Source organism: Bufo bufo, chromosome 6 (genome assembly GCF_905171765.1).
Source record: "Bufo bufo chromosome 6, aBufBuf1.1, whole genome shotgun sequence".
NCBI lineage: Eukaryota > Metazoa > Chordata > Amphibia > Anura > Bufonidae > Bufo > Bufo bufo.
The window spans coordinates 411,309,073-411,322,397 of record NC_053394.1 but is presented as its reverse complement, the minus strand read 5'-3'; the positions used below and the strand labels follow the sequence as shown (position 1 = coordinate 411,322,397).

General features: G+C 40.8%; 1 pseudogene; it reads left to right on the top strand.

Moving 5' to 3' along the window:
• The first annotated feature begins 7,514 nt into the window (after positions 1-7,514).
• Positions 7,515-7,716, top strand: LOC121006445 (annotated as a pseudogene).
• Positions 7,717-13,325: the final 5,609 nt, after the last annotated feature.

Here is a 13,325-nt window from a genome sequence, read left to right as displayed (position 1 = left end):
TCGCTTCTCGGCCTTTTGGCTACGATCAAGGCATGCCCGGACGTAGCCAAGGCTGAGGTCGAGGAGGCGATCATGGGCGTAACCATCCGCACAGCTGGGACCGGAGAATACCGGGTCAAGAATGGCTTCAAAATCAACATCGAGGAGGGGAAAAGCAAGAAATCTACCCTGGAGTTCCTGGTACGTGAGGTACTTTTTAAAACCTTGAATGTGAGACGGGAGGAGGTTCTTTGTTTGCAGGATCCAAAGAGAGGCCAATTTTCGCTGGAACTAACAAATGTTGCATCTTGTCATAATTTGCTGCTTTTTCTAAAAGGAAATGAACAAAATCCGGTTTTGGATGGTATGGTTTTCACTCTCTTGTACAATGATGATGTGCCTCTTGTCGTATTTATGCATAATCCCTATGTTCCTATTGAAAATATTTTGGTTTTCTTGCGAATGTATTGTGAGGAACTGCGGTTTTCACATAAAGTGCTAAACTCAGAGGCCTTGTGGACGAGAAAACACAAATTCTTTGTAAAATTCAAAGTAGATCTGTCCAGCCCAGGTGGCATGCGTTACCCCCCTATGACTTTTTCTATAGGGAGAGACAGAGGCTTTTTGTTTTTCCCAGGAAATCTACAATATTGCCGACGATGTAAGACTTATGGGCATATTGCAGAGGAGTGTAAAGAAACACCCTTGAGATGCTCTAATTGCAATCAGGAGGGTCATCTCGCCAGGAATTGTAAAAACCCGGTAGTTTGCAATGTTTGTGGCAAGACAGGTCATGTGTTTAGAGATTGCACTTTAAATACCAACCCCAAGCCCAAAGCAAGAACCTACTCTGAGGTGGCAAGGTCTTGGCCAAAGGAACCCTATGTCAGGGAGGTTCCGGTCCCAGAAATAAGACATGAGGCCGTTATGGATACCAGTGAGGCCGGTGATGGAGGAGGAGAGGAAAGAGGAGAGATGGATTTTTCTCCTTTTTTGGATGGACTTCCACTACCATCAGATGAGGAAACAGGGTTACAAGGAGTCAGAGAAACTGAGGTTCCGTTGTCTGAACCACCAATTATTCCCTGGAGTGAAGTGCAAGTAGAATGTGAGGACGGGGGCCAAGGAGACTTTACCAAAGAAACTTTCAGTCTTGAAGAGGCAGGCTTAGACTTGTCTGTTAAAAGACCTAGACTGATTACATCATTAGAGAGAGAGGAAAGTCCTAGAGAGGAAAGACAAATGATATTCCTTTTTTAGAAGAAGCCGGGACTAGAGGCTTTAGCTGTGGCTTCCACCCTCTAGGAGAAGGAGGCTGAGGACAAAATGGGGGACTGGAAATTATACCGCCCTTAAAATCAAAACATGGGTGACAAATTAACCTGTAATGTCTTATCCTTGAACGTTTGTCTCCTTAAATCAAGAGCAAGGAGGACAGCAATTTTAGATTTTTCTAAAAAATCAAGAAGCAGAAATTATATGTCTGCAGGAATGTGGGATATCGGAATCATTGGGCACGGGTGAATGGGAATATGGAGAGACAATTTGGTCAGGGGAGGGTGGGTGTAGGGATTTTATTAAAAAATAAGATGATGAGTGTGGATTCGTATGTGGTGGTGGAAGCTGGGAGATGTGTGGTGGCGATAATTAAGTATAGAAAATAGAAAATTAGGGTTGTAAATGTGTATAGATCAACAAAAAAGGAAGAGCGTCTGGAATTATGGGAAAAGTTGAATGCAAATTTGTTGGGAAGGATGGATACTATACTATTGGGTGACTTCAATTGTGTGATTGAGAAGGAGAAAAGGGATGCGTCTGGAAACAAGTTGAATCAACTAATATATGATCTTTCCTTTTTAGATACATCAGAGGTCATGATGGGGAAACCACCACCGTGCACGTTTAAATCAGACAAAGGAAGTATAGAATCTAGGATAGATTTCATTTTTATATAAAAAAATATAAAATGTGTAAGATATTGGCAGGAAGATGTGGTATTTACAGATCATATGTGTTTAAAATGTTGTGTAGAAGGAGATGTTAAAAGTATATATGGTAGAGGAATTTGGAAGTTGAATGTTACACTATTGGATGATGAGAGAATAATGGACTTGTTTAGAATGGAGTATATGGAGTGGAAAAAAAGGAAGGAGGTTTTTGAAGATGTGTTACAATGGTGGGATTGGATGAAAGATAGAGTAAAAGTTTTTTTCCGAAAATGGGGCTATAAAAAAGCAAGAATATTGAGGTATGAATATAAAGATTTAAAAATGAGGTTAGAATGGTTCAAAAAAATTAAGTAGTTTAGGTGTGAATGTAGATGATTTGGTGATGAAGGCAAGAGAAGAAAGAAAAAGTAGAGAATTTGGAAGAGATTTTTCTTTAAAAAAGTATGTGGAAAAAAAGAGGATATGGATGAGGTTATAAATAAAGAAGAGCAGTGTGTAAGTGGAAAAAAAGTTAATGGAGGATGTTGTGAAGAGTTTAGATGGTAAGTTAAGTAAGGGAGAGGGTGAGAAAATGTGTGTGGAAGTGACTATGGATGAGATAAAGAAGAATGTTTTAGCGCAAAAAAGAATAGGACACCTGGGAAGGATGGAATCCCAGTTGAGCTGTATGTGAGAGCACCTGTTTGAAATATGCAAATGTATGTGGCTGAGAGGAACTTTGAGTAAATCAATGAAAGAAGGAGTGGTAGTATTAATTTTTAGAAAGGGAAGAGAAAGAGAGTGGAGAACTGGAGGCCAATTACTCTGCTAAATACAGATTACAAGATTTTTAGTAAATTTTTGGCCAACCGTATGTGTGAAGTTGTGGGGAAAGTGATTGGGGAAGAACAAGTATGTGCAGTTCCAGGGAGAAGTATGACTGAAAATTTGGTATTAATGAGAGATATGATTGGGGATTGTATGGATAGGAAACAGAAGTGTATGGTGTTAGCAATTGATTTTGAAAAAGCGTTTGATCGTGTTGCACATGAATATATGTTTAAGGTTTTGAATGAAATGGGATATCCAGGGGTTTTTGTGAAGTGCTTGAGTTTATATGATGGTGTGTCTAGTGAATTGTTGGTAAATGGGAATTTAAGTAAGAGAATATGTGTGCAGTCGGGTGTAAGACAGGGATGTCCAATGTCTCCAGTCTTATTTATAAGTGTTATTGAAGTGTTAATGTGTCTGGTTAGGAGAGATAAGATTATGAGAGGTATGTTAGTTCCAGGAAGTGGGGGAAAGTCTGTAAATATTTTGGGCTATATGGATGACGTGGTTATTATGAATGTTAGTATGGCAGCAATGAGGAGAGGTAGATTAATTTAGGATTTTTTTTGTGGAGCGTCCGGTTTTAAGGTAAATTGGAATAAGTGTTTGTTTAAATGTTTTGGAGACAGTCAAGTGAGAATGGAGGATGTGAAATATGAGGCAGGAGCAATGAAGATTTTAGGAGTACTTTTTAACCACCTCCCGACCGCCTAACGCAGGATGCGTCCTGGCGGCGGTCGATTCATTCCTCCTGGAGGCATCCGTGTGTCATCTTGCGAGATTTCCTGTGAACGCGCGCACACAGGCGCACGCGTTCACAGGATCGGAAGGTAAGCGAGTGGATCTCCAGCCTGCCAGCGGCGATCGTTCGCTGGCAGACTGGAGATGCGATTTTTTTAACCCCTAACAGGTATAATAGACGCTGTTTTGATAACAGCGTCTAATATACCTGCTACCTGGTGGTCCCTTTTGCTTGGATCGACCACCAGAGGACACAGGCAGCTCAGTAATAAGTAGCACCAATCACTACTACACTACACCCCTGATCACCCCCCTGTCATTGATCACCCCCTTGTAAGACTCCATTCAGATGTTCGTATGTTTTTTACGGATCCACGGATACATGGATCGGATCCGCAAAACACATACGGACATCTGAATAGAGCCTTACAGGGGGGTGATCAATGACAGGGGGGTGATCACCCGATATAGACTCCCTGATCACCCCCCTGTGATTGATCATTCCCCTGTAAAGCTCCATTCAGACGTTCGTATGTTTTTTACAGATCCACGGATACATGGATCGGATCCGCAAAACACATACGGACATCTGAATGGAGCCTTACTGGGGGGTGATCAATGACAGGGGGTCAAATTTTTTAGACATTTATATTCCAGACTTCTCACGCTTTAGGGCCCCTAAAATGCCAGGGCAGTATAAATACCCCACATGTGACCCCATTTCAGAAAGAAGACACCCCAAGGTATTCCGTGAGGGGCATATTGAGTCCATGAAAGATTGAAATTTTTGTCCCAAGTTAGCGGAAAGGGAGACTTTGTGAGAAAAATAAAATATATATATATTTCCGCTAACTTGTGGCAAAATTTTTTTTTTTCCATGAACTCGCCATGCCACTCATTGAATACCTTGGGGTGTCTTCTTTCCAAAATGGGGGCATTTTAGGGGCCCTAAAGCGTGAGAAGAAGTCTGGGATCCAAATGTCTAAAAATGCCCTCCTAAAAGGAATTTGGGCCCCTTTGCGCATCTAGGCTGCAAAAAAGTGTCACACATCTGGTATCGCCGTACTCAGGAGAAGTTGGGCAATGTGTTTTGGGGTGTCATTTTACATATATTCATGCTGGGTGAGATAAATATCTTGGTCAAATGCCAACTTTGTATCAAAAAATGGGAAAGGTTGTCTTTTGCCGAGATATTTCTCTCACTCAGCATGGGTATATGTAAAATGACACCCCAAAACACATTGCCCAACTTCTCCTGAGTACGGCGATACCAGATGTGTGACATTTTTTTGCAGCCTAGGTGGACAAAGGGGCCCACATTCCAAAGAGCACCTTTAGAATTTCACAGGTCATTTTTTACACATTTTGATTTCAAAATACTTCCCACACATTAGGGCCCCTAAATTGCCAGGGCAGTATAACTACCCCACAAGTGACCCCATTTTGGAAAGAAGACACCCCAAGGTTTTCCGTGAGGGGCATGGCGAGTTCCTAGAATTTTTTATTTTTTGTCACAAGTTAGCGGAAAATGATGATTTTTTCTTTTTCTTACAAAGTCTCATATTCCACTAACTTGTGACAAAAAATAAAAATTCCATGAACTCACTATGCCCATCACGAAATACCTTGGGGTGTCTTCTTTCCAAAATGGGGTCACTTGTGGGGTAGTTATACTGCCCTGGCATTCTAGGGGCCCTAATGTGTGGTAAGTAGTTTGAAATCAAAATGTGTAAAAAATGACCTGTGAAATCCTAAAGGTGCTCTTTGGAATGTGGGCCCCTTTGCCCACCTAGGCTGCAAAAAAGTGTCACACATCTGGTATCGCCGTACTCAGGAGAAGTTGGGCAATGTGTTTTGGGGTGTCATTTTACATATACTTATGCTGGGTGAGATAAATATCTTGGTCAAACGCCAACTTTGTATAAAAAAATGGGAAAGGTTGTCTTTTGCCGAGATATTTCTCTCACCCAGCATTGGTATATGTAAAATGACACCCCAAAACAAATTGCCCAACTTCTCCTGAGTACGGCGATACCAGATGTGTGACATTTTTTTGCAGCCTAGGTGGGCAAAGGGGCCCATATTCCAAAGAGCACCTTTAGGATTTCACAGGTCATTTTTAACACATTTTGACTACTTCCCACACATTAGGGCCCCTAGAATGCCAGGGCAGTATAACTACCCCACAAGTGACCCCATTTTGGAAAGAAGACACCCCAAGGTATTTCGTGATGGGCATAGTGAGTTCATGGAAGTTTTTATTTTTTGTCACAAGTTAGTGGAATATGAGACTTTGTAAGGAAAAAAAAAAATCATAATTTTCCGCTAACTTGTGACAAAAAATAAAAAGTTCTATGAACTCACTATGCCCATCAGAGAATACCTTAGGGTGTCTACTTTCCGAAATGGGGTCATTTGTGGGGTGTTTGTACTGTCTGGATATTGTAGAACCTCAGGAAACATGAAAGGTGCTCAGAAAGTCAAAGCTGCTTCAAAAAGCAGAAATTCACATTTTTGTACCATAGTTTGTAAACGCTATAACTTTTACCCAAAGACATGTAGAACAATAAATTGAGAAAAATTTATATATGGATGTCGTTTTTTTTAAAAAAAAATTATAACTGAAAGTGAAAAATGTAATTTTTTTGCAAAAATTTCGTTAAATTTCGATTAACAAAAAAAGTAAAAATTTCAGCAGCAATGAAATACCACCAAATTAAAGCTCTATTAGTGAGAAGAAAAGGAGGTAAAATTCATTTGGGTGGTAAGTTGCATGACCGAGCAATAAACGGTGAAAGTAGTGTAGTGCAGAAGTGTAAAAAGTGGCCTGGTCATTAAGGGTGTTTAACCTAGGGGAGCTGAGGTGGTTAATGATGATTTGAAAGGGAATGAAAGTTGGGATGAATGTGGAAAAATAATTGAAAGGAAGTTTAATTTTTGGAGACTGAGAGATTTAAGTTTGTCTGGGAAAGTTTTGATTGTTAAATCCGTTATTATACCTGTAGTATGGTTTGTGTTTAGTATTTTTCCGATGAATGTGATGAAAGTGAAAAAGGTGGAGAAAATGTTTTTTACTTTTATATGGGGTAGTAGGATGGAAAAGCTAAAAAGAGAGCATGTACATAAATCAAGAGAGAGAGGAGGGCTTGGCCTTCCAAATTTTGAAGTTTTTTGGGGTATATCATATGTTAAGATGTTTGTAATAATGAGTGTGAAAGAGAATAAATGTGCATATATGATGAAGTATATGGCAGGATGGATGATGTATGGTTTGAGATGGAAGGGAAGAGATGCAAGAGTACCGGTTGCTTTTAAATGTCCAGGATGGTATATGGTGGTAGAGAAATTCATTAGAAAGTATGATTTGTTAGCAATTAAGATGGATGAGTTTAAAAATAAAAAGATGGTAATGAATGTGATATGTAAGAATGAAATTGCACGTGATATTATGGGTTTGAGGTCAAATGAAGCTGAAAGAGTATGGAATAAATTATCAATAAAGGGTGTGTCAAATAGACAGAAGGATGTAGTATGGATGAGTTTACAGAATATTTTGCCCGTAAGGGAAGTGCAGAAAAGGAGAGATTTAATTAAGTCAGAAGTGTGTCCGAGAGAAGGATGTGGTGCGAGTGAGAGTGTGAGACATTTGATTTGGGATTGTAAATATGCACAGTCTGTATGGAAAGGTATGGGGAAAATAATAGAGGAATTGACAGGAGTAACTTTTATGGATTGGAAAGTAGAATGTAAGGTTGTTATTGTTTATAATGATATGTGTAACAGAATGTTTGTGGGATGTGAGGAATTTGTGTGTTCAAAAGAGAGGTAGTGCCAGCAAAGAGATGTATGAGATTAATATTATCTAGAATGTATAGTATATATTGTTGGGATAAGGAACACGGTTGTGGTATAGATAGTGAGGGGTTGTGGAAACATAAAAAATGGAAATTTTTGATAAATACAAATTGATAAATAAAAGAAAGTAACTACGATGATGAGGTCAGAAAAGCTTGATGGTGCAAAGAAAGATTATTAAAAGCTTTTAGATACTGACCACTGAGTGGTTAAAAAAATAATAAAAAAATCTGTTCTTATCAGTTTAATATCTGATACGTCCCCTATTTGGAGACCATATATTAAATGGATTTTTCGAACAGGGAGATGGAAAAAGAGCTTGCTCTGTCCACTCCACGCATTGACCTGGTATTGCAGTACCTCCAGGTCCGGTGCACCCCTTCTAATCCAGTATGAAAAACAGAATGAAATTGATTGATTGCAAGCATCCTTCCAGCAAGCAAGTGGAAAGTTGTGTGTGTCCTGCCTCCCTCTGGAGTCTGCACTTCAGCTTCTCCTCTGTCTGCCCAGTCAGTGCTGTGCTGTGCTGTGCTGCTTCCTGCGTACCTGCATCTAGTCTGTCAATCTCCTAATTGCATCAGCTGTTGGTTTGTTACAGCACCAAGCAACCCAGCCAGCCAGACTCCTCACACCCTAAATCCAATTAAGACTGATGATTGGTAATTGGCTTATCACCTGAATGAAGTGTTTGGACCTCCACGCACATTACCTTGGTTTTGATTTGGGCCTGTTGTGCACACCTGCGATGCTGAGTTGTCCCTGGTAATTGACCCTTTTGTAGCAAGTTGGCTGGATGTAACCATTTTTCCTTGCTTCATTAAATGAGTAAAGTTTGCCTGTGTCTCCCTCTTGTGGATCTATCATTTGAACTGGACTACTTGGAGGATAAAAAGTAGTCCAGCACTTCCTATGTATCTGCAGCAGCAGCTGGACCTACCTTGTCTGGACATTGGATGGAACACTGCACGTGTCACAGGAGGCTTGTCAGGTCAGAGGTCAAGTAAGGTCAGGTCAGTGGATGACATCACAAGGGCCCTGACGGAACACTCAACAATGGGGCCCTGACATCACAATCAACAACAATGCATACCCTTTTTTTTTTTTTTTTTCACTACTCACTCCTCATATCATGTAATGTTTTCTGCTTGGCGTGCTTTGGCACCAGAAATTGCATGCGAAGAAAAGGCGTGGCTAAAAGTTGCGGGTGGGTGGAGCTATGCAGATAGCAAACACGAAGAGGAGCATGCTGGTGATTTCTGAGCGTAGGACGCACCCACGTTTTCCCTAGTTTGTGAGAGAAAGAAGCCTCCCGGACTGTGTCTGGGTCTGGGGCCTGTAGTCTATTGCCTTCAGAAGTGCTCTGCATTGGGGACCATCGGCCTGTACTGCGAACCCTTTCAGGTTATCGCTTCTCGGCCTTTTGGCTAAGATCAGACTGGGAATTTGGTTTGGTCTGGCTAGAAGGAGTAAGCTAGGGTCCTCCTTGCGGGGGACCCTGGGTGTTTCGGGAGTGATTGTGGGTTTATCGCCTGCGGATTCTTTGCTTTGAAAATGGTGTCTCGAGGTGTCGAGGACAGTATCCGGCTTCATGTCTGGAGGGAGGAGGACAGAAAGGCCATTGGAGTGGACCAGATCGTCTTGGATGTGCTGAAGCTGACAAGCCATTGGCTCTGCAAGATTTCCCCAAGCAGGGAATTTATGATATTATGTTTATTTCCTTGAGTGTCTGCCAAAGAATGTTTGTGGAGCTGAATCAACTTAAGGAGGAGAAGAAATCTGCTGTGATGGAGAAGATCGTGTTGGTGCCATTATTTCAGCAAGGTTCCAAAGTGGTAATTGTACATATGTACAACCCGAAAGTATCTGACAATACTGTTACAGCTTTTCTTTTGAACTATTGTGAGGAAGTAAGATTTATGGGCCGGCTGAGGAATAAGCACGGTTATTTGAATGGGAAAAGGAAGTTTTTGTGTAAATTCAAAATTGCTGGGAGTGCAAAGAAAGGCTTTAAATGTATTCCATCTGTTTTTTCAATTGGTGGGGAGAGGGGTTTTTGTTATTATGAAGGCCAAATAAAGTTTTGCAGGAAATGTAATGTGTTTGGTCATGTGCAGGGGGAGGTGTGCAGGAATTGTGGGAAAACTGGTCACAAAAGGATTGATTGTGAAGAAATAAGAGTGTGTGACTTATGTGGAGATAGTAAGCACCTTGCCAAAAGATGTCCAATGTGGAATAATAAGCAAACTACTTATGCAGAGGTGGCTGGAAGGAGAAGCTTTGGTGGGCAAACAGAGCAGTGTTCCAGCAGTCTCTAGTGTGGGGGAGGGGAGTGTTAAAACAGGTGAAGAGTGGAAGGTTGTAGGGCAGAAACCCAAGAGTCAGAGGGTGCAGGTACCTTATCTGCAAAGGGGAGTGGTAGCAGTAAGAAGGAGGTGGTTGTGGTTCCTGCTAGGGAGTCTCCCTCAGTGATAGAGACTGTGTTTGGTGATCGTCTCATAGTGGAGCCTATGTTAGGACCTGACTGCCCAAACCCTGTGATTGGAGAAGGAGAGGAAATGGAATGCCAGGGAGGGAGTAGTGATGATAGAATTACTCCTGGTCAAAAAAATAGAGCTAGTAGTAGTGATGATGATGAATTTATAGAGGTGCAAGGGGCGGTGGTCCCAACTTCAAGTAAACGTTTTTAGACAGGGGGTGAATGGTCCGGAGTCCTTGAGGATCCGGACTCCCCTGGTTCTCTTCTGATCTGCAGGGATTCTGGACCGGAATCGCCTGATGTTAGTGTTGATGTTAGTGCAGAGTTATTTAGAAGAGTAGGAGGACATGAATTTCAACATTGATTATTATGGCTGGACAAATCTTTATCGTACTCACAATGAGTTTTGTGGTTGCATCTTTAAATGTGCGTAGTATTGGGTCGGAGTACAGAAGAGCTGCTGTTTATGACTATCAGAGAGATGTGAATGCTGATATAATTTGCCTCCAGGAATGTGCAATAAAGGTCGCTCCAGATGAAGAAGATTGGAATTTGGGGAAGTCCTTTTGGTCTGTAAGCGGTGGGAATAAGAATGAGGGAGTAGGCATATTACTTAAAAATAGCAATATTGTGGCACAGGATTTTAGAGTAATAGTTCCTGTCCGGCTGGTTTGTTTAGAAATAGATTATTTGGGTTCCAGAAGTAGGATTTTTTGTGTTTATGCTCCTGCAGAAAAACAAATTAGAATAATTTTTTTTGAAACTCTTAAGTTGCATATGCCAGGTAGAATGGTTACTGTCCTTGCAGCGGATTTTAACTCAATTAGATCTGTGGCAGACAGAGCAACTGATGCTGAAGTAAAGCTGGACATGTCTTCTTGTCTCTTAAATCAGTTGGTAAAGGATCTGAGGTACCAGGATGCTGGAGAAAAGGGTGGAGGGTGATGAGAAATATACTTACCTAGCAGATAGTGGCAAAGTGAAATCCAGGATTGATTTTGTATTGATCTCTGAAGGTGTAAAGATAGTAAAGTGTGAAAACCAGAGAGTTAGCTTTACAGATCATAAAATGGTTGTTGTAAAACTTGACTTTGCAGAATCAGTAGCTTTTGGGAGGGGTGTTTGGAAACTCAATGTAATGCTTTTGGAGAATGAAGATACACTTAAAAAGCTTGAGAAGGTGTTTAACCACCTCAGCCCCCAGTGCTTAAACACCCTGAAAGACCAGGCCACTTTTTACACTTCTGACCTACACTACTTTCACCGTTTATTGCTCGGTCATGCAACTTACCACCCAAATGAATTTTACCTCCTTTTCTTCTCACTAATAGAGCTTTCATTTGGTGGTATTTCATTGCTGCTGACATTTTTACTTTTTTTGTTATTAATCGAAATTTAACGATTTTTTTGCAAAAAAATGACATTTTTCACTTTCAGTTGTAAAATTTTGCAAAAAAAACGACATCCATATAGAAATTTTGCTCTAAATTTATAGTTCTACATGTCTTTGATAAAAAAAAAATGTTTGGGTAAAAAAAAAATGGTTTGGGTAAAAGTTATAGCGTTTACAAACTATGGTACAAAAATGTGAATTTCCGCTTTTTGAAGCAGCTCTGACTTTCTGAGCACCTGTCATGTTTCCTGAGGTTCTACAATGCCCAGACAGTACAAACACCCCACAAATGACCCCATTTCTGAAAGTACACACCCTAAGGTATTCGCTGATGGGCATAGTGAGTTCATAGAACTTTTTATTTTTTGTCACAAGTTAGCGGAAAATGATGATTTTTTTTTTTTATTTTTTTTTCCTTACAAAGTCTCATATTCCACTAACTTGTGACAAAAAATAAAAACTTCTATGAACTCACTATGCCCATCAGCGAATACCTTGGGGTCTCTTCTTTCCAAAATGGGGTCACTTGTGGGGTAGTTATACTGCCCTGGCATTCTAGGGGCCCAAATGTGTGGTAAGGAGTTTGAAATCAAATTCTGTAAAAAATGACCTGTGAAATCCGAAAGGTGCTCTTTGGAATATGGGCCCCTTTGCCCACCTAGGCTGCAAAAAAGTGTCACACATCTGGTATCTCCGTACTCAGGAGAAGGTGGGGAATGTGTTTTGGGGTGTCATTTTATATATACCCATGCTGGGTGAGAGAAATATCTTGGCAAAAGACAACTTTTCCCATTTTTTTATACAAAGTTGTCATTTGACCAAGATATTTATCTCACCCAGCATGGGTATATGTAAAAAGACACCCCAAAACACATTCCTCAACTTCTCCTGAGTACGGGGATACCAGATGTGTGACACTTTTTTGCAGCCTAGGTGGGCAAAGGGGCCCATATTCCAAAGAGCACCTTTCGGATTTCACTCCTCATTTTTTCCTGAATTTGATTTCAAACTCCTTACCACACATTTGGGCCCCTAGAATACCAGGGCAGTATAACTACCCCACAAGTGACCCCATTTTGGAAAGAAGACACCCCAAGGTATTCCGTGAGGGGCATGGCGAGTTCCTAGAATTTTTTATTTTTTGTCACAAGTTAGTGGAAAATGATGATTTTTTTTTTTTTTTTTTTTTTTTCATACAAAGTCTCATATTCCACAAACTTGTGACAAAAAATAAAAACTTCCATGAACTCACTATGCCCATCAGCGAATACCTTGGGGTCTCTTCTTTCCAAAATGGGGTCACTTGTGGGGTAGTTATACTGCCCTGGCATTCTAGGGGCCCAAATGTGTGGTAAGTAGGTAAATGACCTGTGAAATCCGAAAGGTGCTCTTTGGAATGTGGGCCCCTTTGCCCACCTAGGCTGCAAAAAAGTGTCACACATCTGGTATCTCTGTATTCAGGAGAAGTTGAGGAATGTGTTTTGGGGTGTCTTTTTACATATACCCATGCTGGGTGAGATAAATATCTTGGTCAAATGCCAACTTTGTATAAAAAAATGGGAAAAGTTGTCTTTTGCCAAGATATTTCTCTCACCCAGCATGGGTATATGTAAAATGACACCCCAAAACACATTCCCCAACTTCTCCCGATTACGGAGATACCAGATGTGTGACACTTTTTTGCAGCCGAGGTGGGCAAAGGGGCCCATATTCAAAAGAGCACCTTTCGGATTTCACAGGTCATTTTTTACAGAATTTGATTTCAAACTCCTTACCACACATTTGGGCCCCTAGAATGCCAGGGCAGTATAACTACCCCACAAGTGACCCCATTTTGGAAAGAAGAGACCCCAAGGTATTCGCTGATGGGCAAAGTGAGTTCATGGAAGTTTTTATTTTTTGTCACAAGTTAGTGGAATATGAGACTTTGTATGAAAAAAAAAAAAAAAAAAAAAATAAGCATTTTCCACTAACTTGTGACAAAAAATAAAAAATTCTAGGAACTCGCCATGCCCCTCACGGAATACCTTGGGGTGTCTTCTTTCCAAAATGGGGTCACTTGTGGGGTAGTTATACTGCCCTGGCATTTTCCAGGGGCCCTAATGTGTGGTAAGTAGGTAAA